Below are 26,115 nucleotides of genomic sequence, written 5' to 3'. Positions count from 1 at the left end.
CACTCACAACCATAACCACATATGATATGTCATACTTGTTTGTTAGATGTTAGGTCCCACCTTTGGGATGTGCTACCATATGCCATAGTAGTTAATATTATTTTTAGATTGTATTCACAGCCATAACTACATGATAGGTCATACTTGTTTGCTAGATGTTGGGTCCTACCTTTGGAATTTCTTCCGATGTAAAGACCAATGATCACCTGACCCCTATTTCATCAGCAAGGGTATGTATGTGGAGAATGAATGCTGTTGTGGCTGCATGGCTGTCTCTGTTGAAGGTGTGGTATCAATCAAGCAGAGGACACATTTCCATTTTCTACTCAGTTACAGCCAGCAGCTGCCTCACCGGCTTACATAAAGTTCAGAGACCTCTGTTCTTGACATAGGTGTGAGTCCGAAATATGAGACTTGCATCTTCTACATTGTTAGACATTTCTGGAATATACTCCATCCACCACGTTCCATTCCAAATTTTTTTTCCCTAATTAACAAAGTGTAAGGATGAGCGACCACTAAAATGCTCAGATGCTTGTTATTCAAACTGAGCAATTCTTAATGCTCAGATGCTTGTTTCGAGTAATGAGTATAATGGGAGTCATTGGGAAATCCAATTATTTTTCCCCCAGACCCTACAAGGAGGTCTGAGAGGCAATCAAAATTGCTGAATGGAACGAGAACAGCATGGGGAAGACCCCTGGAAGCAAATTTGATTCCCAGATTGCTGATGAGAACAATGGCGTCACACTTTTACTCCACTTTAAGGACTGACAATAAAACAATCAAAATCAAGAAATTGGAGTTTACAGGAAAAAAATAGTAATAAACTTTTTTTTCCTTTATAATGACTTGCATAATGGCAACATTTAAAGAGGATTTTTAAAAAAATAATTCAAGTAAAATTACATTTTTTATTAAAACATTGGAAATTTCAGTGTATTTTTTTGAAGGAAGCAAACACTGTCATAAATTTTATGGAAAAGGGACTCATATAAATCCTTTATTAGAAATAAAGAAGGGACTCATACACAGCCTATTCAAATTGTCATGTAGTGGTACTCCTAGACTCATAAAGGCTATGCACTAAGTGCAAAGGCTGCCAAAAATTAAAGGTAGGGTCATCCATACACCCTTAAAGCCACCAACGGTAGTGTCTCATTAAAATATTGTACCAAAGTATAGTTGTGGTGCACCTACACTCATAAAAGCTCTGCACACAGTGCAAAGCCTGCCAAAAATTTCAAACCGGGTCAACCATACACCCTTTAAAGCATCAACTGTAGTGCCTCAAATATTAAGAAAGTGCAGTTGTGGAGGGTCATCTATACACCCTTGAAGGCACCAACTGAAGAGCCTCATAAAGAAATAACAAAGTGTAGTTGTGGCACTTCTACACTCATACACAGTGCAAATCCAGGAAAAAAATATAAGGAGGTTCATCCAGTCATTCACATACCCTTGAAGGCAATAACTGGAGGGCCTCATTAAAATGTTTTGAAAGTGTTGTTGATGTACTCTTACACTCATAAAGGCTTTGCACAAAGTGCAAAGCCAAGAAAAAAAATGATAAGTAGGGTAATACAGTCATGCATAGACCCTTGAAGGCAACACCTGTCGAACCTCATTCAAATATTTGAGATCAAAAACACCTTAAATGCTACAGTCATCTGGTGGTGTGTAAAAGTTGGGGCTAATCCAGGCTTTGATCATTTTTATCAGAGTGAGCCTAGGAGCATTTTCTGTTGACAGGCAAAAGTGCCTGTCTGTTATGACCCCCCCGGCAGCACTAAAAACCCACTCAAACAAAACGCTAGTGGCAGGGCAGCACCTCCAAGACTTAGAAGGACACTCATGCCAGGTGTCCAGCTTTGATATCCAATAGCTGAAGGTCTCAGAACAATTTGGAAGCACTCTGGTTTTGTTAGTCAGGTATTGCTTGACCGTCTTTAAAAACTTTTTCTTTAAAAACTGTTCCTTCCTAGGAAAGGGAGGGTGTCATGAAATTGGTCCAGGCCTTTGACTGTGTACCCACGCCTCTGCTGTACCTGCTGTGTCTCCCTTGCCTCTCCTCTTTAGTTGGGTAAGGAAGCTTGCCTCCCTCTGCTAGCGTTGTCTGATGGGAATGCTTTCAACATATTTTCCACAATGGCCTTCTGATATAGCACCATTTTAGTAGACCTCTCCACCTCAGGAAGTAAAGACGCAAGGTTCTCTTTTTAGTGTGGGTCTAGCAGGGTGTACAACCAGTATTCTTTTTTTGGCCAAGAAGAATGTAACACGAGGGTCACGGGAAAGGCAGCGGTATATAAAGTCGTCCAGAAGTGCCAAGCTCCCTACAGCCTACAGCTCCCTTGTCTCCACCATGATGGCTACTCTCCATCTTCTCCTCCATCTCTTCCTTCTCATTCCCACGTAGGAGAGACGGGGCAACACTTGTGTGGATACTAGCCTGTGTTGCACTAGCAACCAGTTCCTGTTCCTCCTCTATCTCCTCAGCCTCCACCTCCTCATTGTTACCCAATCCACGCTGAGCAGATGAGATGAGGCTGTGCTGGGTAGTATCTCCCTGTCTCATGTCTTCCTCTATCTCCAACTGGTCCGTATGCAAAGCTTCAGCTTTAGTTGTGAGCAACAACTGTTTAAGTAAGCATAGAAGCACGATCATTGCGTGAGTATGGCGCTATCACCACTCACCATGTTTGTGGAGTCCTCAAATTCTTGCAGAACCACACAAATATCAAACATCCATACCCACTCTTGTGTTGAAGCTGGCATTCCACAACTGGCCTCTGCTGCTCACAAAGCCTTGCCGGCATGTGCAGTGTGGAGTTCTAGTGCATGGTCACGTCACACACCAGTTGGTGAGCTGCCACTTGCATGCACTGCCAGAGCGGTGGCAGCTGTAGCTGCCTTGCGGAAATTGGCGTACCTTGACCAGAGAAGTCCTGGCAAATCTGGGTATGTTTTCCAAAACCGCAGAACTACTAAGTTGGGAATGTGGGTCAAATGTAGGAGTGGTGGGGATGATGTTCCACTCATTGACACCCCAAGTGGTTAAATGTATTTTATATTAATGTATGTTATTTGAAAGTAAAATCTTGGTCTGCAGTCTAGCCTAGACAGGATTAACTGTAACAGCCGGTTCAGATTAGTGGAGGGGAAATGAGGGTTAGTGCCAAGTTCAGTAACTGTCAAGTTTGTGAGCCTTCGCGGGCAGGGTCCTCTCTCCTCCTGTACCAGTTATGACTTGTATTGTTTAAGATTATTGTGCTTGTTTTTATTATGTATACCCCTCCTCACATGTAAAGCGCCATGGAATAAATGGCGCTATAACAATAAATAATAATAAGTTCAGTTAGAGAAAGTTGGTGAAGTCATAGCAATGGTCACAAGCAAAAGGTTGCTAGGGACATTATGAGCCTGTTACTTGAGGCAGTGGATTGCCAAAGAACCCTTCCGTGTCATTCCGTCTGTCAGCCTGGGAACCTCAAGATTCAGAAACCGCTGAACTACCAAGTTTAGCACGTGGGCAAAGCATAGACAGGAGATTGGGAAGCACCTAGTACAGGGAAAGAGGCAGTGGTGTCACCTGCTGGCACCAATCATAGATCCAGGCGTTCAGCCCACTGAGTTGGGTGCTTAGATGACATGTGCCTGATCATGCTGGCTGTGGTTAGGTTCTTAGTGGTTAGGCCCCTGCTGATCTTGACAAGACACAAGTTGCAAATGACCATTTTCTTGTCTCAGAACTCTCTTTAAAAATGTCCAAGACTGGGGAACACCTATCTCCTTGATGGAGAAATTCATGAGTGTTGGTTCTATGTGGAACAGTTGCCCACCTTCTTCCTCTGGTCACCCCACTGCCTCTTCCTGCCTGTTTTGATTATGCTGATCCCTCCCCCTCAGTGCTGCTGGTCTCATGCTGCATGCCAGCTTCCCAGGTTGGGTTAGTGACTTTGTCATCCACCACCTTGTCTTCCACCGCCATACCCTGATCCTCCTGACTTAGTGACATAACAACAACCTGACTTATCAACAACTGTGTCTCATCATATGTTATCTAACTCCTTAGAGAAAATATGCTGTTCCCCACTGTCATCTTCTTGTGATCATGGCTGCTCCAAGTTTTGTGCATCACTAAACAGCATCTCCTCCTGTCCCCCTTGAATCATGCAGGGTGAGAGGCCACAATCAAGAAATGATGGTGTAAAGAGCTCCTTGGAGAGTCCTATTGAGGGATCACTGGTTTCCTGACGCTCAACATGAGAAAGCAGGAAGGAGGCTCAGAGTGAGGATTAAGTGATCTTGGCTGTTGGCTGATGAGACTGGATCCTGTTGTAGTTAAGTAAATAAGGCAGCACACTGCAGCGCTAGAACATACAAACCCTCCACAGAGAGAGAATTTTAGTCTAGTAAGGGGTTTTCATATGTACCCATTCAGATGGAGACGTTTATTCTCAGCGAGGTAAGGCAAGTTTAGGACCTGGTATAAGAGAGATGCCGTAACAGGGCTACCAGGTACACATAAAATTGGCCATTTTTATGCGCTAAAAGCTCTCATTTTTCATATTTCTAGTGCAGTAATGCAGTTCAAATTTCGTTTTTCAAGTTTGTATGTTCTAGCGCTGCAGTGTGCTGCCTTATTTACTTAACTATATACGAGTTGGCGACTCTAGGTTCAGCACCTGTTCACACTGAGTCTATGTTTGGATGTGCCGGTCAGGTTTTTGAAATGGATCCTGTTGTAGACTGGGTGGTGCTGGCAAGCATGCTGGAAGCATTTTTTGCATGCAAAAGTGGGACAGGAAAGTATGTGTGGTGGATGGGAGTGTTTCTTGTGCTCCAAGGAAAAAAAGGGGTATGGTACCTTTGTTAGCCAGTTAAAAAAATAATGCTCTCAGCTAAAAAAAACAAGATAATCTTGTAGTTATGATACCTTTTGTTAGACATTAAAAGGTATCATAACTATGAGATTATCTTGTGCTCCAGCAACAGGTGGTGTAATCGCACCTGCCCCACGTCCTCTAGAAACCTAGTTTATTTTTAATAGAAGAAAAAAAAATTGGTCACTTGCAGCAGAGAAAGCAATTTTTTGGCGTTTATTACCACGGTAATGTAACACAAAACACATAAAACTGTATGGATAAGTAATTGAATCTATTAACAAATTTATATCTATCGTATATGGATGACTAATTCAATAAAGAACATTTTTGTAACTTTTTTTTGGTAGTTTTATATACCACCGTAATGTAACACTGACCACGTTAAACTGTATGGATGACTAACTTGAATACAGAAAAAATATTAGAATTTTTTTGTGAGTTACCATGTATACTTGTGTATAAGCCGAGTTTTTCAGCACATTTTTTTGTACTGAAAATGCCCCCCTCAGCTTATACACGAGTCACGGTAAAGAAAGCCGGCGGGGGAGGGGGGACGGTGGAGCAGCGGGTGCCAGGAGCTGGCGCACACATCATACTCACCTACCTGCACATCCTCGGTGTTGGCACTGCATCTTGTTCAGGCCGCCGGCGCCTGCCTCCAGCTTTTCCTGTGCTCAGCGGAATTAAGGTGATGTATATACATGCGTCTCCACTTCCATAGGCGTGGAGCGCATATTCATTACTTTAATGAGCGGCACCACGTGACCGCTGAGCACAGGAAGAGCTGCAGACAGGCGCCAGCAGCCTGAACGAGATGCAGTGCCAGCACCCAGGGCGCAGGTAGGTGAGTATGATGGTTTTTTTTTTCAATAGGAAACATGCACACAGGGATAGGGGATAAGGAGGCATGCATACAGGGACGGAACTGGGAGGCATGCATATAGGGATGGAACGGGGGAAGCATGCAGACAGGGGCAGGGATGGGGAGGCATTCATACCAGGACATGGAAGGTGGAGGCACGCATACAATGACAGGGACAGGGATTGTGAGGCATTCATAGCAGGATAGCGACAGGGGGGAGCCACGCATAGTAGGACAGGGATGAGGGACACGTTCACCTTGATCCAAAAATTGGAACAAAATCTAAGGGATATTGTCAAGAGGAAGATGAGATACAACAGACCCAACAATGCAGACAAGCTAAAGGCTGCTGTCAAAGCAACCCGGGCTTCCATAACACCTCAGCAGTGCCACAGGCTGATCTCCTCCATGCCACGCCGCATTGATGCAGTAATTGATGCAAAAGGAGCCCCGGCCAAGTATTGAGTGCATTTACAGAATATGCATTTCAGTAGGCCAACATTTCGGATTTTAAAATCATTTTTCAAGCTGGTGTTATAAAGTATTCTAATTTACTGAGATAATGACTTTTGGGCTTTCATTGGCTGTAAGCCATAATCATCAAAATTAACAGAAATAAACACTTGAAATAGATCATTTTGTTTGTAATGACTCTATCTAATATATGAGTTTCACTTTTTGTATTGAAGAACCAAACTAAATAAATTTTTTGATGATATTCTAATTTTGTGAGGGGCTCCTATGTGTGTATATATATATATATATATATATATATGTATATATATATACACACACAGTGCCTTGCGAAAGTATTCATCTCACTGGAACTTTTCAACCTTTTCCCACATATCATGCTTCAAACATAAATATACCAAATGTAAATTTTTGGTGAAGAACCAACAACATGTGGAACACAATTGTGAAGTTGAACGAAATTTATTGGTTATTTTAAATTTTTGTGGAAATTCAACAACTGAAAAGTGGGGCGTGCAATATTATTCGGCCCCTTTACTTTCAGCACAGCAAAGTCACTCCAGAAGTTCATTGTGGATCTCTGAATGATCCAATGTTGTCCTAAATGCCTAATGATGACAAATATAATCCACCTGTGTGTAATCAAGTCTCCGTGTAAATGCACCTGCTCTGTGATAGTCTCACGGTTCTGTTTGAAGCACAGAGAGCATCATGAAGACCAAGGAACACAACAGGCAGGTCCGTGATACTGTTGTGGAGAAGTTAAAAGTCGGATTTGGATACAAAATAGTAACATAGTAACATAGTTAGTAAGGCCGAAAAAAGACATTTGTCCATCCAGTTCAGCCTATATTCCATCATAATAAATCCCCAGATCTACGTCCTTCTACAGAACCTAATTGTATGATACAATATTGTTCTGCTCCAGGAAGACATCCAGGCCTCTCTTGAACCCCTCGACTGAGTTCGCCATCACCACCTCCTCAGGCAAGCAATTCCAGATTCTCACTGCCCTAACAGTAAAGAATCCTCTTCTATGTTGGTGGAAAAACCTTCTCTCCTCCAGACGCAAAGAATGCCCCCTTGTGCCCGTCACCGTCCTTGGTATAAACAGATCCTCAGCGAGATATTTGTATTGTCCCCTTATATACTTATACATGGTTATTAGATCGCCCCTCAGTCGTCTTTTTTCTAGACTAAATAATCCTAATTTCGCTAATCTATCTGGGTATTTTAGTTCTCCCATCCCCTTTATTAATTTTGTTGCCCTCCTTTGTACTCTCTCTAGTTCCATTATATCCATTAAATGATTTCCAAAACTTTAAACATCCCAAGGAGCACTGTGCAAGAGATCATATTGAAATGGAAGGAGTATCATACCACTGCAAATCTACCAAGACCCGGCCGTCCCTCTAAACTTTCATCTCAAACAAGGAGAAGACTGATTAGACAGGCAGCCAAGAGTCCCATGATCACTCTGGATGAATTGCAGAGATCTACAGCTGAGGTGGGACTACCTGTCAATAGGAAAACAATCAGTCGTACACTGCACAAATCTGGCCTTTATGGAAGAGTGGCAAGAAGAAAGCCATTTCTCAAAGATATCCATAAAAAGTGTTGTTTAAAGTTTGTAACAAGCCACCTGGGAGACACACTAAACATGTGGAAGAAGGTGCTCTGGTCAGATGAAACCAAAATCGAACTTTTTGGCAACAATGCCAAACGAGATGTTTGCATAAAGGCAACACAGCTCATCACCCTGAACAATCCATCCCCACTGTCAAACATGGGGGTGGCAGCATCATGGTTTGGGCCTGCTTTTCTTCAGCAGGTACAGGGAAGATGGTTAAAATTGATGGGAAGATGGATGGAGCCAAATACAGAACCATTTTTGAAGAAAACCTGTTGGAGCCTGCAAAAGACCTGAGACTGGGATGGAGATTTGTCTTCCAACAAGACAATGATCCCAAACATAAAGCAAAATCTACAATGGAATGGTTCACAAATAAACACATCCAGGTGTTAGAATGGCCAAGTCAAAGTCCAGACCTCAATCCATTCGAGTATCTGTGGAAAGAGCTGAAAACTGCTGTTCACAAACGATCTTCATCAAACCTCACTGAGCTCGAGCTGTTTGCCAAGGAAGAATGGGCAAGAATTTCAGTCTCTCGATGTACAAAACTGATAGAGACATACCCCAAGCGACTTGCAGCTGTAATCGCAGCAAAAGGTGGCGCAATAAAGTATTAAGTTCAAGGGGCCGAATAATATTGCACGCCCCACTTTTCAGTTGTTGAATTTCCCCAAAAAAATTAAAATAACCAATAAATTTCGTTCAACTTCATAATTGTGTTCTACTTGTAGTTGATTCTTCACCAAAAATTCACATTTGGTATCTCTATGTTTGAAGCATGATATGTGGGAAAAGGTTGAAAAGTTCCAGGGAGCCGAATACTTTTGCAAGGCACTGTACATATCTTTGATTTATTCAAATTGATTCTTGGATGTGTGTGATATGTTAGTATATAAAAGACAGATTACATAACGGGCATTGTTATACTTGAAATATGGAAACTTCAAATGAGACATCAGGATAATAAAGAAACATGCGCTAATAGATAGTGCCAATCCCGCCCAGCTGACCCCCAGCCATATTATTCATACGTTTCTGGATTCTTTTAGATCATATAGGACAGGCCAGAGCGAGCCGCCCCCTCCCCCCCACGGCTAAGCGAAGGCCAGCATGACAATGGGTTGGAGAGGAGGGGGTGGGGCTGAAAGGGTTAACCGTATAGGGGGCGGGGGAGATAGTTGGAGAGAGGGTTAGGGAAGTGTCAGGGGGCGGGGGCCGGTCAGTTCCCGCTCACCAGCACTGAAAGCATCCCTCCCTCCCGCCCTTTTTTGGTTTGTGGTTCTGTGGGTGTAAATTACTCGTGGTGAGCGGGTGGTTTTAGTATGCACATGGTTCTTTTTGGGTCATTGCGGCCTGGGCGGTTGGGGGGAGTCCTTGGAGTTGGTGGAAATTGGTTTGGGGGGTCCATAGGTATATGGCTCCTCTGTTCTGAAGTTTATTATGTTTTGGATCTGGTGATTGGTGGTGGGGAGTTCCGGCAGGGGTGGTCGGATCTCATGTTTTTACCACGAACAGTGAACCCTCTTGCGGGGTTTTTGGTGCTCCCGAGCCAGGCTTACAACGGCTGGGAGTAAAATATGGTTTGAGTTATGTTCGCGGTATGGTTAAAATTACCAGATTCTTTTGGGCTCCAAGGACTTCCCCTAGTTTTGAAATGTATGCTTTTACATTAATTGCTAACCATTGTTTTTGTTTAATAAACAGGCTGCTGTGGCCTACATAATTCCAAAGAAACTCTTGTCTCTGTCTTAATTGGGAGAAGGGGTTCGGGTGGTCGCGCTGGGGGAAAAAAGGTAAGGGATGGTAAGAGTGTCAGTAGGGGGTATCTCCCTCTTTCCCAAGAAGCTTCGACAATACCAGGGTCAGGAGCTTTGCATTTACTATCACATAAAGATCTGTACCTGGAGGATTTTTTCACATTAGCTGGGAAAGATTGCCATTTTTCCTGTTCTAATAATACTTGACAAAATAAAATGTCAAAGCAGTATATGAAAAATATACATTCTCAAATCCAACAGATAGACTGACCTGAATGTCCCACGGTATCGTCATTATCTGCACAGGACAGGTGTCGCTCATGATATGTAATGAAATCTTAGCATCAGATTTTATTTTACAATTGAAAAGGAAGTGTCAGTAAAAAATCTTCTCATTTTCAAGGCACCCTTGAAAGATAGCCGTGGGTTCTTCTAAGCTATGTGATGAGCTGTTTTCGCTATGTTTGAGGGTTTTTTTTCATTTATTTTACAGAACCCTTCATTCCAGGGCACTGTACATAAGAAACAAGATTTACACTACATGTCAATCATTTAGCAATACATAGGAAGGAGCCAAACAATATTGCTCAGTGACAGGTATAGTGGGAGTGAGGACCATGCCACAAGGCCTAGCAATCTATGAAGTAGGTCAGACCAAAATAGGAGATTTGTCAATTTTTTTTTAATAACCTCATGTAATATAATGTGTCAGTGTTCTATTGGTGACAAACATCGCATATATACATGAAAACCTTACATGTAAATGAATAAAGCTATAAACAGATTTGGAAAATAGGATAGTATAGTATATAGGGTTGAGCGAAACGGGTCGTTCATTTTCAAAAGTCGCCGACTTTTGGCAAAGTCGGGTTTCATGAAACCCGATCCGACCCCTGTGCGGGGTCGGCCATGCGGTACGCGACTTTCGCGCCAAAGTCGCGTTTCAATGACGCGAAAAGCGCCATTTCTCAGCCAATGAAGGTAAACGCAGAGTGTGGGCAGCGTGATGACATAGGTCCTGGTCCCCACCATCTTAGAGAAGGGCATTGCAGTGATTGGCTTGCTGTCCGCGGCGTCACAGGGGCTATAAAGGGGGGTTCCCGCCGACCGCCATGTTACTGCTGCTGATCTGAGCTTAGGGAGAGGTTGCTGCCGCTTCGTCAGAAGCAGGGATAGCGTTAGGCAGGGTCCATTAACCACCAAACCGCTTGTGCTGTAGCGATTTGCACTGTCCAACACCACCTTCGTGTGCAGGGACAGTGGAAGCTACATTTTTTTTTTTTTCCTCAGCGCTGTAGCTCATTGGGCTGCCCTAGAAGGCTCCCTGATAGCTGCATTGCTGTGTGTACGCCGCTGTGCAAACCAACTGCTTTTTTCAAAGCACAAATCCTCTTGTACCTTCCTTTCTGCACAGCTATCTTGTTTGTTTGTCCACACTTTTTATTTAATTTGTGCATCAGTCCACTCCTTATTGCTGCCTGCCATACCTGGCTGAGATTACTGCAGGGAGATAGTAATTGAAGGACAGTTCCTTTTTTTTTTTTTTTTTTTTTGTGGGAGATTAAGATTGGCATTTCTGCTAGAGTGCCATCCCTGTCTGTGCCATCTCTCACTCAGTGGGCCATAGAAAGCCTATTTATTTTTTTACTTGATTTGGGTTCTAAAATCTACCTGAAAAAATCACTACATCAATCAGTGGGAGAAAAATATTGGCCTCAGGGCTTGTGTGCCACTCCTGACTCCTGTGTGCATCATCACTCACTCAGTGGGCCATAGAAAGCCTATTTTTTTTTTTTTGCTTTATTTGGGTTCTAAATTCTACCTGAAAAAATCAATAAATCAATCAGTGGGAGATTAATATTGGCCTTTGGGCTTGTGTGCCAGTCCTAAGCGTGCCATCTCTCTCTCTCAGATAGTGGGCCATAGAAAGCCTATTTATTATTTTTTTTATTGGGTTTATAAATTTTCCCTGAAAAAAAAAAAAAAAAGTGGGAGATTAATATTGGCCTCTGGGCTTGTGTGCCAGTCCTGAGCGTGCCATCTCTCTCACAAATAGTGGGCCATAGAAAGCCTATTTATTTATTTTTTTTGGTTTTATAAATTCTCCCTGAAAAAAAAAGGGAGATTAATATTGGCCTTTGGGCTTGTGTGCCAGTCCTAAGCGTGCCATCTCTCTCTCTCAGATAGTGGGCCATAGAAAGCCTATTTATTATTTTTTTTATTGGGTTTATAAATTTTCCCTGAAAAAAAAAAAAAAAAAAGTGGGAGATTAATATTGGCCTCTGGGCTTGTGTGCCAGTCCTGAGCGTGCCATCTCTCTCACAAATAGTGGGCCATAGAAAGCCTATTTATTTATTTTTTTTGGTTTTATAAATTCTCCCTGAAAAAAAAAGGGAGATTAATATTGGCCTTTGGGCTTGTGTGCCAGTCCTAAGCGTGCCATCTCTCTCTCTCAGATAGTGGGCCATAGAAAGCCTATGTATAATTTTTTTTATTGGGTTTATAAATTTTCCCTGAAAAAAAAAAAAAAAGTGGGAGATTAATATTGGCCTCTGGGCTTGTGTGCCACTCCTGACTCCTGTGTGTGCCATCTCTCAGTCAGTGGGCCATAGAAAGCCTATTTTTTGTTTTATTTGTTTTCTAAATTCTCCCTGAAAAAATCATTTTATTTTATTTGGTTTCTAAATTCTTCCTGAAAAAATCATTTTTTTTTATTATTTTTTTTTCTAAAGTCTCCCTGAAAAAAAAAAATCAAATCAGTGGGAGATTAATATTGCCCTTTCTGCTTGTGTGCCAGTCTTGACTCCTGGGTGTGCCATCTCTCTCTCTCTCTCCAATTGTGGGCCATAGAAAGCCTATTATTTTTTTAGCTTCATTTGGGTTCCAAAATCTACCTGAAAAAATCACTACATCAATCATTGGGAGAACAATATTGGCCTCTGGGCTTGTGTGCCACTCCTGACTCCTGTGTGCGTCATATCTCACTCAGTGGGCCATAGAAAGCCTATTTTTTGTTTTATTTGTTTTCTAAATTCTCCCTGAAAAAATCATTTTATTTTATTTGGTTTCTAAATTCTTCCTGAAAAAATCATTTTATTCTTTTTTTTTTTTTCTAAAGTCTCCCTGAAAAAAAAAAAAAAAATCAGTGGGAGATTAATATTGCCCTTTCTGCTTGTGTGCCAGTCTTGACTCCTGGGTGTGCCATCTCTCTCTCTCTCTCCAATTGTGGGCCATAGAAAGCCTATTATTTTTTTTGCTTGATTTGGGTTCCAAAATCTACCTGAAAAAATCACTACATCAATCATTGGGAGAAAAATATTGGCCTCTGGGCTTGTGTGCCACTCCTGACTCCTGTGTGTGGCATCTCTCACTCAGTGGGGCATAGAAAGGCCTTTTTTTTTTTTTTTTTTTTTATTTGGTTTCTAAATTGTCATTGGAAAAATCATTTTATGTTATTTGGTTTCTAAATGCTTCCTGAAAAAATCATTTTATTTTATTTTGTTTCTAAAGTCTCCCTGAAAAAAAAAAAAAAAATAAAAAAAAACAGTGGGAGATTAATATTAACATTTGTGCTTCAGTGACAGTCCTGCGTATGTGACATCTCTCTCATTTGGTGCCACCAAAAACAAAGTGTGTAACATTGTGCCTGATTTTCGTTGTGGTCTCACCCACCTGTAAAGGGGTAGCTAAATCATACTGAAGTTATAGCTCACCGTGTAAGTTGTGTGACAGCAACAAATACCGTTAGTTTGGTTACGTTTTTAAAACAATGAGGAAGTCTGGTGGAAGAGGTCGTGGCCGGGGGCGTTCATTGTCAGCTGGTAATGAGGGTAGTGGTAGTGGTGGAGCATCAGGTGGTCGTGGGAAAAAAAATATTGCACCTAAGTCTGGAGCTGTGGAGCCAGGTTCGTCGTCTGGCTACACAAGGCCTCGAACGCTCCCTTTTCTGGGAGTAGGAAAACCGCTTTTAAAGCCGGAGCAGCAAGAGCAAGTTTTGGCTTATCTTGCTGACTCAGCCTCTAGCTCTTTTGCCTCCTCTCGTGAAACTGGTAAATGTAAAAGCAGCGCGTCGTTAGTGGATGTTCACGGTCAGGGACAAGTCGCTTCCTTGTCCTCTTCAGCAAAAACAACAACAGAGAAGAATGCAGCAGGCGACACAACGGGTTACTCCATGGAGCTCTTTACACATACCGTCCCTGGCTTAGAAAGTGAAGCAGTTAACAGTCCATGCCCATTACAAGTTAAATCTGACATGGAGTGCACTGATGCACAGCCACAGCCAGACTACTATGCTGGTCCTTTGACTCAGACCACAACATTGCCCTCGCAGGGTAATGATCAAGAATCAGACCCTGATGAGACTATGTTGCCCCATCACGAACGCTATACCACCGACCGACATGGTGACACAGACGAAGTTGCACACGAGCTACAAGAAGAGGTAATAGATGACCCAGTTCTTGACCCCGATTGGCAGCCATTGGGGGAACAGGGTGCAGGCGGCAGCAGTTCTGAAGCGGAGGAGGAGGGGCCGCAGCAGGCATCAACATCGCAACAGGTTCCATCTGCCGGGCCCGTATCTTGCCCAAAACGCGTGGCAAAGCCAAAACCTGTTGGAGGACAGCGTAGCCATCCGGTTAAAGCTCAGTCTGCAATGCCTGAAAAGGTATCCGATGCTAGAAAGAGTGCAGTCTGGCATTTTTTTAAACAACATCCAATTGATCAGCGCAAAGTCATCTGTCAAAAATGTTCAACTACCTTAAGCAGAGGACAGAATCTGAAAAGTCTCAATACAAGTTGCATGCATAGACATTTAACCACCATGCATTTGCAAGCTTGGACTAACTACTAAACGTCCCTTAAGGTTGTAGCACCCTCGGCCAATGAAGCTAGTCATCAACGCAACATCCCTTCCGGCAGTGTAGGGCCACCATTTTCCGCACCACCTGCAGTATCTGTGCAGGTTTCTTTGCCAGGCCAAAGCAGTCAGGGTCAGGGAATCACCAGTTTCGTAGTAGGAAACACTGCATCTAGGGCATCGGCGGCAACAATACCATCTCCCACTGTCTCTCAGTCTGCCATTTCCACCGGCACCCCCGCTAGTTCCACGATATCCAGCTCTCCAGTCCAGCTCACCCTACATGAGACTATGGTTAGAAAAAGGAAGTACTTAGCCTCGCATCTGCGTACACAGGGTTTGAACGCCCACATAGCTAGACTAATCTCGTTAGAGATGATGCCCTACCGGTTAGTTGAAAGCGAAGCTTTCAAAGCCCTGATGGACTACGCTGTACCACGCTACGAGCTACCCAGTCGACACTTTTTTTCCAGAAAAGCCATCCCAGCCCTCCACCAGCATGTTAAAGAGCGCATCGTCCATGCACTCAGGCAATCTGTGAGCACAAAGGTGCACCTGACAACAGATGCATGGACCAGTAGGCATGGCCAGGGACGTTACGTGTCCATCACGGCACACTTGGTGAATGTTGTGGATGCAGGGTCCACAGGGGACAGCAAGTTTGGGACAGTTCTGCCTAGCCCACGGTCTAGGAAACAGTTGGCTGTAGCCGTTCGCACCCCCTCCTCCTCCTCCTCGTCCTCCTGCAGAAGCGAGAGCTCGTCCACAGACCGCAGTCGCACAACCACTCCATCCGCAGCTGCCACTGTTGCACACCAAGTCTCCCATTATGGGGCAGCTACTGGCAAACGTCAGCAGGCTGTATTGACTATGAAGTGTTTGGGCGACAACAGACACACCGCGGAAGTTCTGTCCGAGTTCTTGCAGAAGGAAACGCAGTCGTGGCTGGGCACTGTAGATCTTGAGGCAGGCAAGGTAGTGAGTGATAACGGAAGGAATTTCATGGCTGCCATCTCCCTTTCCCAACTGAAACACATTCCTTGCCTGGCTCACACCTTAAACCTGGTGGTGCAGTGCTTCCTGAAAAGTTATCCGGGGTTATCCGACCTGCTCCTCAAAGTGCGTGGACTTTGCTCACATATCCGCCGTTCGCCCGTACACTCCAGCCGTATGCAGACCTATCAGCGTTCTTTGAACCTTCCCCAGCATCGCCTAATCATAGACGTTGCAACAAGGTGGAACTCAACACTGCACAAGCTTCAGAGACTGTGCGAACAGAGGCGGGCTGTTATGTTTTTGTGGGAGGATACACATACACGGGCAGGCAGTAGGATGGCAGACATGGAGTTGTCAGGTGTGCAGTGGTCGAAGATTCAAGACATGTGTCAAGTCCTTCAGTGTTTTGAGGAATGCACACAGCTGGTTAGTGCAGACAACGCCATAATAAGCATGAGCATCCCCCTAATGCGTCTGCTGATGCAAAGTTTGACGCACATAAAGGATCAGGCGTCTGCAGCTGAGGAAGAGGAAAGCCTTGATGACAGTCAGCCATTGTCTGGCTAGGGCAGTGTACAGGACGAGGTAGCGGGCGAAGAGGAGGAGGAGGACGAGGAAGATGATGGGGATGATTATATTTTTAATGAGGAAGCTTTTCCGGGGCCACTGGAAATTGTTGGCGCGGCAAGGCCGGGTTCTGGTTTTTGGAGGGACACAAGTGACGTGGATTTGCCTGAAACTGCCCCTCAACCAAGCACAACCGCAGATTTGAGAACTGGAACTTTGGCCCACATGGCGGATTATGCCTTACGTATCCTCAAAAGGGACACACGCATTACTAAAATGATGAACGATGACGATTACTGGTTGGCCTGCCTCCTTGATCCTCGCTATAAAGGCAAATTGCAAAATATAATGCCACATGACAACTTGGAAATAATATTAGCAACCAAACAATCAACTCTTGTTGACCGTTTGCTTCTGGCATTCCCTGCACACAGCGCCCGTGATCGTTCTCACACGAGCTGCAGGGGCCAGCAGACCAGAGGTGTTAGAGGGGCAGAAATCAGAAGTGGCGTTGGCCAGAGGGGTTTTCTGACCAGGTTGTGGAGTGATTTTGCTATGACCGCAGACAGGACAGGTACTGCAGCATCAATTCAAAGTGACAGGAGACAACATTTGTCCAGTATGGTTACAAACTATTTTTCATCCCTTATCGACGTTCTCCCTCAACCGTCATTCCCATTTGATTACTGGGCATCCAAATTAGACACCTGGCCAGAATTGGCAGAATATGCATTGCAGGAGCTTGCTTGCCCGGCAGCTAGTGTTCTATCAGAAAGAGTATTCAGTGCTGCAGGTTCAATACTAACAGAAAAAAGGACTCGTCTGGCTACCCAAAATGTAGATGATCTAACCTTCATTAAAATGAACCACAACTGGATTTTGAAATCTTTTGCCCCACCTTGCCCGGCTGACACCTAGCTTTCCTATGAAAAGGTCTTGCCTCTGGACTATTCTGAATGACTTTTCCAATCTCGTAATTTTCTGCACCTGATTGTCCAGCATACGACATGTTTACACCTCACTAAATGGCCAAACTCCCCACACGGGGCCATGGTATCGCCAGCACCCGTGAGAGTGCTGTTTGTCTGAAGAGGTGGGTCCCTCATAGTACAATAAAGTGTCTCTGGCGGTGGTGGTGCGCACCCAACGTCAGACACACCGTTGTAATATGAGGGGCCCTGGGCCTCTTCCGCCGGCCACAAGACAGTTCCCCCCCCTCAGCTCAAACAGTGCTCTACCACTTGCAAAATTATCTCTCACAGCTCCACCAATGTTTAGTCTATGCGCTGACATCCTTCAATGCCTGGCACTGACAATACCATTGTATTGACATTTTTGTTATGTTAGGCCTTCGAAGCCTGTCTGCGGTCCCTCCTTCCACTAGGCCTCCACTGACCATTGTACTGCTGCCCGTGTACCCATGGAACCAATTTTAAATTGCCAACAGCCCTATTTTTTTATGTTAGGCCTTTGAAGCCTGTCTGCGGTCCCTCCTTCCACTAGGCCTCCACTGACCATTGTACTGCTGCCCTTGTACCACTGGAACCAATTTTAAATTGCCAACAGCCCTATTTTTTTATGTTAGGCCTTCGAAGCCTGTCTGCGGTCCCTCCTTCCACTAGGCCTCCACTGACCATTGTACTGCTGCCCGTGTACCCCTGGAACCAATTTTAAATTGCCAACAGCCCTATTTTTTTATGTTAGGCCTTCGAAGCCTGTCTGCGGTCCCTCCTTCCACTAGGCCTCCACTGACCACACCACTGCTGCCCGTGTACCCCTGGAACCAATTTAAAATTGCCGACAGCCAGCCCAATTTTATTATGTTAGGCCTTCGAAGCCTGATTGCGGTCCGTTCTTTCTACTACTACTACACTGACCAGGCCACTGCTGCCCGTGTTCCCCTGGAACCAATTTAAAATTGCCTACAGCCATCTGTTATTATGTTAGGCCTTTGATGCCTGTTTGCGGTCACTCCTTCCACTAGGCCTCCACTGACCACACCACTGCTGCCCGTGTACCCCTGGAACCAATTTAAAATTGCCTACAGCCAGCCCAATTTTTTTATGTTAGGCCTTCGAAGCCTGTCTGCGGTCCGTTCTTTCTACTACTACTACACTGACCAGGCCACTGCTGCCCGTGTTCCCCTGGAACCAATTTAAAATTGCCTACAGCCATCTGTTATTATGTTAGGCCTTCGATGCCTGTTTGCGGTCACTCCTTCCACTAGGCCTCCACTGACCACACCACCGCTGCCCGTGTACCCATGGAACCAATTTAAAATTGCCTACAGCCATCTGGTATTATGTTAGGCCTTCGATGCCTGTCTGCGGTCACTCCTTCCACTAGGCCTCCACTGACCACACCACTGCTGCCCGTGTACCCCTGGAACCAATTTAAAATTGCCTACAGCCATCTGTTATTATGTTAGGCCTTCGATGCCTGTCTGTGGTCCCTCCTTCCACTAGGCCTCCACTGACCACACCACTGCTGCCTGTGTACCCCTGGAACCAATTTAAAATTGCCTACAGCCATCTGTTATTATGTTAGGCCTTCGAAGCCTGTCTGCGGTCCTTCCTTCCAATAGTTCTCCACTGACCAGACCAATGCTGGCCGTGTACCCCTGGAACCCAGCTGAAAGTGCATGTAGCCTCCTTTTTTTCTTTGTTTTATATTTAGAAAGCCCAGATGAACTACGCTGTGCAACGGTTCAAGCTACCCAGTCGACATTTCTTTTGCGAGAAAAGCCATCCCAGCCCTCCAGCGGCATGAAAAAGTCTGCATTGTCATAGCACTCAGGCAATCAAACAGTAGAAAGGTGCACCTGACAAGAGACGCATGGACCAGTAGGCATGTCCACAAAAAGTTACGTGTCCATTACGGCGCACTGGGTTAATATGTTGGATGCATGGTCCACAGGGGACAGCCTACAAAGTCTGTCTGCAGTCCCTAATTCCAATTTTCCTCCGCTGACCACACCACTGCTGGCCGTGTACCCCTGGAACCAATTTTACAGTGTCTACAGCCTAATTTTGTTATGTTAGGCCTACTACGCCTGTCTGCGGTCCCTCCTTCCAATACTCGTCCACTGACCACACCACTGCTGCCCGTGGACCCCTGGAACCTATTTTTAATTGCATAGAGCATCCTTTTTTTAATAGTAGGCGTACAAAGTCTGTCTGTGGTCCACTATTGAAATTGTCCTCCACTGCCCAGAGCACTGCTGCTTGTGTACCCCTGTAACTTTTTTAAGCTGCAGTGAGCCACATTTTTGGTTTAAGTCCTACTACCTGTGTCTGTCTGCGCCACTCAATTCAGCTGTGTTCCTTTGAAAAAAGCTGAGCGTTAATAGTCTTGTTTTCAGCCTCTAGGAATTTTAAAACTGCATTGGGGGTACAACTTTGGTAGGGCCTACTAACGGTGTCTGCCTCCCAAAGGTGTGCCCCAGGTTTCCTCGCCATTGCTTCGATCTTAATGCTCTCGTTTAGTAGTTGTTGGAAACTACACTGCATTAGGCCTACAAATTGGGTATGGGGTGTAGAGAGATGGTGTGTTCCACTCCAAGGTGTTCCCCAGGTTTCCTCTCCATTGCTTCGATCTTCATGCTCTCGTTTAGTAGTTGTTGGAAACTACACTGCATTAGGCCTACAAATTGGGTATGGGGTGTAGAGAGATGGTGTGTTCCACTCCAAGGTGTTCCCCAGGTTTCCTCTCCATTGCTTCGATCTTCATGCTATCGTTTAGTAGTTGTTGGAAACTACACTGCATTAGGCCTACAAATTGGGTATGGGGTGTAGAGAGATGGTGTGTTCCACTCCAAGGTGTTCCCCAGGTTTCCTCGCCAATGCTTCGATCTTCATGCTCTCGTTTAGTAGTTGTTGGAAACTACACTGCATTAGGCCTACAAATTGGGTATGGGGTGTAGAGAGATGGTGTGTTCCACTCCAAGGTGTTCTCCAGGTTGCCTTTCCTGAGCTTCGATCTTCCAGCTCTCGTTTAGTAGTTGTTGGAAACTACACTGCATTAGGCCTACAAATTGGGTGTGGGGTGTAGAGAGATGGTGTGTTACACTCCAAGGTGTTCCCCAGGTTTCCTCTCCATTGCTTCGATCTTCATGCTCTCATTTAGTAGATGTTGGAAACTACGCTGCATTAGGCCTACAAATTGGGTATGGGGTGTAGAGAGATGGTGTGTTCCACTCCAAGGTGTTCTCCAGGTTGCCTTTCATGAGCTTCGATCTTCCGGCTCTCGGTTAGTAGTTGTTGGAAACTACACTGCATTAGGCCTACAAATTGGGTATGGGGTGTAGAGAGATGGTGTGTTACACTCCAAGGTGTTCCCCAGGTTTCCTCTCCATTGCTTCGATCTTCATGCTCTCGTTTAGTAGTTGTTGGAAACTACGCTGCATTAGACCTACAAATTGGGTATGGGGTGTAGAGAGATGGTGTGTTACACTCCAAGGTGTTCCCCAGGTTTCCTCTCCATTGCTTCGATCTTCATGCTCTCGTTTAGTAGTTGTTGGAAACTACGCTGCATTAGGCCTACAAATTGGGTATGGGGTGTAGAGAGATGGTGTGTTTCACTCCAAGGTGTTCTCCAGGTTGCCTTTCCTGAGCTTCGATCTTCCGGCTCTCGTTTAGTAGTTGTTGGAAACTACACTGCATTAGGCCTACAAATTGGGTATGGGGTGTAGAGAGATGGTGTGTTACACTCCAAGGTGTTCCCCAGGTTTCCTCTCCATTGCTTCGATCTTCATGCTCTCGTTTAGTAGTTGTTGGAAACTACACTGCATTAGGCCTACAAATTGGGTATGGGGTGTAGAGAGATGGTGTGTTCCACTCCAAGGTGTTCCCCAGGTTTCCTCGCCAATGCTTCGATCTTCATGCTCTCGTTTAGTAGTTGTTGGAAACTACACTGCATTAGGCCTACAAATTGGGTATGGGGTGTAGAGAGATGGTGTGTTCCACTCCAAGGTGTTCTCCAGGTTGCCTTTCCTGAGCTTCGATCTTCCGGCTCTCGTTTAGTAGTTGTTGGAAACTACACTGCATTAGGCCTACAAATTGGGTGTGGGGTGTAGAGAGATGGTGTGTTACACTCCAAGGTGTTCCCCAGGTTTCCTCTCCATTGCTTCGATCTTCATGCTCTCATTTAGTAGATGTTGGAAACTACGCTGCATTAGGCCTACAAATTGGGTATGGGGTGTAGAGAGATGGTGTGTTCCACTCCAAGGTGTTCTCCAGGTTGCCTTTCCTGAGCTTCGATCTTCCGGCTCTCGGTTAGTAGTTGTTGGAAACTACACTGCATTAGGCCTACAAATTGGGTATGGGGTGTAGAGAGATGGTGTGTTACACTCCAAGGTGTTCCCCAGGTTTCCTCTCCATTGCTTCGATCTTCATGCTCTCGTTTAGTAGTTGTTGGAAACTACGCTGCATTAGACCTACAAATTGGGTATGGGGTGTAGAGAGATGGTGTGTTACACTCCAAGGTGTTCCCCAGGTTTCCTCTCCATTGCTTCGATCTTCATGCTCTCGTTTAGTAGTTGTTGGAAACTACGCTGCATTAGGCCTACAAATTGGGTATGGGGTGTAGAGAGATGGTGTGTTTCACTCCAAGGTGTTCTCCAGGTTGCCTTTCCTGAGCTTCGATCTTCCGGCTCTCGTTTAGTAGTTGTTGGAAACTACACTGTATTAGGCCTACAAATTGGGTATGGGGTGTAGAGAGATGGTGTGTTACACTCCAAGGTGTTCCCCAGGTTTCCTCTCCATTGCTTCGATCTTCATGCTCTCGTTTAGTAGTTGTTGGAAACTACGCTGCATTAGGCCTACAAATTGGGTATGGGGTGTAGAGAGATGGTGTGTTCCACTCCAAGGTGTTCTCCAGGTTGCCTTTCCTGAGCTTCGATCTTCCGGCTCTCGTTTAGTAGTTGTTGGAAACTACACTGCATTAGGCCTACAAATTGGGTATGGGGTGTAGAGAGATGGTGTGTTACACTCCAAGGTGTTCCCCAGGTTTCCTCTCCATTGCTTCGATCTTCATGCTCTCGTTTAGTAGTTGTTGGAAACTACGCTGCATTAGGCCTACAAATTGGGTATGGGGTGTAGAGAGATGGTGTGTTCCACTCCAAGGTGTTCTCCAGGTTGCCTTTCCTGAGCTTCGATCTTCTGGCTCTCGTTTAGTAGTTGTTGGAAACTACGCTGCATTAGGCCTACAAATTGGGTATGGGGTGTAGAGAGATGGTGTGTTCCACTCCAAAGTGTTCCCCAGGTTTCCTCTCCATTGCTTCGATCTTCATGCTCTCGTTTAGTAGTTGTTGGAAACTACACTGCATTAGGCCTACAAATTGGGTATGGGGTGTAGAGAGATGGTATGTTCCACTCCAATGTGTTCCCCAGGTTTCGTCCACATTGCTTCGGTCTTCCGACTCTCGTTTAGTAGTTGTAGAAAACTACACTGCATTAGGCCTACAAATTGGGTATGGGGTGTAGAGAGACGGTGTGTTACACTCCAAGGTGTTCCCCAGGTTTCGTCCACATTGCTTCGATCTTCCGACTCTCGTTTAGTAGTTGTTGAAAACTACACTGCATTAGGCCTACAAATTGGGTATGGGGTGTAGAGAGATGGTGTGTTACACTCCAAGGTGTTCTCCAGGTTGCCTTTCCTGAACTTCTATCTTCAGTCTCTCATTAAATTGTGGTTAAATGGAACAACTGCATTTGGCGTACTAGTTGGTTTGGGGCCTACTATCGGTGTCTGCCACTCCTTGCTGTTCTCCTGGTTTCCTGTCCTGAAATTCCATTTTCAGGCTCTCGTTAAGTAGTTGTTAATGTTAGACTGCATTTGGCCTACTAGTTGGGTTGGGGCCTACTATCGGTGTCTGCCACTCCTTGCTGTTCTCCTCCACTGAACAAAGCTGTGCCGCCTGTTTACTACGGTTGCCAATTTTGAACTGCATTTCGACTACTTACTGATTTGGGCCTACTCTCTGTGTCAGCCTCTCATTCCAGTTGTCCTCCACTGCAATGCCCCCTGGTTAGTCCTGTGTTACCAATTTTGAACTGCATTTAGCCAACTTTATTCTTTGGGCCTATATCTGTGTTTCCTCCTCATCCTGCCCATTGCCCAGCCAGTGATAGATGAGTCTGCTGGTACATTGACCCATAACGCAAAATTCCCCGTGCACGCTACACAGCAAGATTGTGACCCTGCTGAAAGTCAGGTTCCTCTTCCCGCATACCATACCACCTTACACGGGGACAAAGAGGAAGGTGCAGATGAAAGTGCAGGTTCCTTCATCAGGTGGGGGGAGGAATACTAGTTGGCGACGTCACTGGCACAGGGCCTCTCATAGTACGCAAAAGTGTTGCTGCCGGTGGGAGGCGCCCCCGCCGTGCAAACACACCGCTGTACTTTGAGGGACCCTGTGCCAGTGCCAATGCCGAGTGGGCCCCCCCTGCTTGCTCAGGATCACAGCACTTGCAAAGTTGAAATACTTACCTCTCCCTGCTCCACTGCCGTGACGTGGTCCAGATTTACTGGGCCCACTAATTACTTGAACCAGCCCTACCCCCCACAACTTTAGCCAAATGACCCCCAATTTCAAATGCCTTCCAATTATTATAAGCTAAATTACGATTGACAAGCTTCTGTAACATGAATGGATGTTTTTGCCATTAAAATGGGCAGTGTAGGTGTTTTCCTGGCCTCCACTCACTGCCGACTATGCTCCCCCATTGACTTGCATTGGGTTTCGTGTTTCGGGCGATACCCGACTTTTCGCCATAATCGGCCGATTCCACTCGACTCGACTTCTAAGATAGTCGGGTTTCGCAAAACACGACTCGACTCTAAAAAGGTCAAGGTCGCTCAACCCTAATAGTATATAATGTATAGTAAATACAGTAAAATGAATGACACCGCATGAGACATTTCCTGGCACTTTGAAAAGGAAATCCACGAGTGTTTTTCTTAAATGTTTAAACTAATATTTACCGTAAATAACAAATCCAGTTCTGTCTGCACCAGGATTCAAGAGTGTAAAGTAGAAAAAAAATGAAAATAATTGTAAAAAATGTAATTCATCTGTTTAATTTTATGACCTATATACCACAGATAAACAAAGGACACTTGTTTGGCTCAGTTTCCTTTTTCCTGTTCCATCTGCTACTTTACTAATGCAGACAGGAGCTAAGGGGCCCCACTAATTATTATGGGGTCAGTTTTAAGAATGGGAAAAAAAAAGTTTTGCATGATGCACTTTTTCTTTCATTCTAACAAATGACTCACAACATAACTCAGACGGACCTCATAATAATCAATATGGCCGCCCTGCTTCTATTTTGCACCATGGGTGTAGGAGTCAACTTTGACTATCTTCTGGACTACTTCTGGACCGCCCATAGACTTTAAACTTCTGGGTGGTCAACACTTTACTCTGCACTGATGTTCTAAAATGTCAATTCAGAGTTAGCAGCTTGTAGGAGATTAGTGGATTGGAGAGGTGCCAGAGTGCCAGAGGGGAGGCCAGATATAATTCATGATCATGGCTGTTTTGTACACAATGCTGAACAAGCAATGTGTATACAGATTAGAAAGCATTGACCATGCTTCCTTCTCTTGACCCAGTGATCGTGTGATCACTGGGCATAGGGAGAGAACAGGAAGAATGTTTAATATATAAAAAATAATTTTTACAAAAATGGAAACTCATTGCAGAATGTTTTTTTTAACAATCTTTAATGATCGTACAAAATAGTTTGAAAATAGGTACATGTAGTGGTGTTTTACCTCTTATGAGCTCTGCAGAATTTTCCACGTATCTGTATAATTTTGACTTAAAACAAAATCATATTTTTACATGTGTCATAAAAATAGGTGAAGAGATCCAAGTAAAACAAAAGACACATAAATATTACACTTTGATATTTTTTAAATTATGAAAATTAACCAACATTACATGTCATGAATGGCAAAAGTATGTGAACCTTTAGGGTTAGCAGATAGTTGAAATGTGAAATTAGAGTATGGTGTTTTTTAATCAATGGCATGACTATCAGGTGTGAGTGGGTGACCTGCTTAATTTAAAGAACAGGGATCTATCAAAGCCTGATCTTTACAATACATGTTTGTGGAAGTTTATCATGGCATGAACAAAGGAGATTTCTGAGAACCTCAGAAGAAATGTTGTTGATTCTCATCAGGCTGCAAAAGTTACAAAACCATCTCTAAAGAGTTTGGACTTCACCAATCTACAGTCGGACAGAATGTGTACAAATTGAGGAAATTCAAGACCAGAATTAGCCTCCCCAGGAGTGGTCGACCAACAAAGATCACTCGAAGATCAAGACATATAATACTCCATGAGATCAGAAATCAACCCAAGGTAATCGCTAAGCAAATAAATGCCTTTCTCACATTACTTACTGTTAATGTTCATGAATGCACCGTCAGGAGGACACTGAACACAAATGGCGTGCAAGGCATGATTGCAAGGAAAAAGCCACTGCTCATCAAAAAGAGCATTGCTGCCCATCTACAGTTTGCTAAAACCAGAAGGCTACTGCAATAATGTGTTGTGGGCAGATTAGAAAATAGCAGTTTTTGGTTTAAATGTTTGGAGAAAGGAGAATGCTGCATTACAGCATAAAACTCTTACACTATGTGTGAAAGTCGGTGGTGTTAGGACTGGTTTGGGACTGTTTTGCGGCATCTATGACTGGATGACTTGCCATCCTTGATTGAATATTACATTTTAAACTTTACCAGCAAATTCCAAAGCACATAAGTTATTTTACAAAAGATTGGTTAGAGAAGAATAAAGTTAACATTTTGAAGTCAAAGTTCTAACCTTAACCCCTCTGTGACCTTAGACGTACTATCCCGTCGAGGTGCCCTGGGCTTATGTGACCCTGGACGGGATAGTACGTCATAGCCGATCGGCCGCGCTCACGGGGGGAGCGCGGCCGATCGCGGCCGGGTGTCAGCTGCTTATCGCAGCTGACATCCGGCACTATGTGCCAGGAGCGGTCACGGACCGCCCCTGGCACATTAACCCCTGGCACACCGCGATCAAAGATGATCGCGAT

General features: G+C 44.6%; 1 protein-coding gene across 1 annotated transcript in view; it reads right to left on the bottom strand.

The window, feature by feature from the left end:
* Positions 1 to 26,115, bottom strand: part of SLC35F1 (solute carrier family 35 member F1) — a 692,218-nt gene that overhangs the window by 375,594 nt on the left and 290,509 nt on the right. The window lies entirely within an intron of this gene.

This window comes from Ranitomeya imitator, chromosome 5 (genome assembly GCF_032444005.1).
Source record: "Ranitomeya imitator isolate aRanImi1 chromosome 5, aRanImi1.pri, whole genome shotgun sequence".
In the NCBI taxonomy this organism is placed as follows: domain Eukaryota; kingdom Metazoa; phylum Chordata; class Amphibia; order Anura; family Dendrobatidae; genus Ranitomeya; species Ranitomeya imitator.
This window is presented reverse-complemented; position numbering and strand designations above follow the sequence as displayed.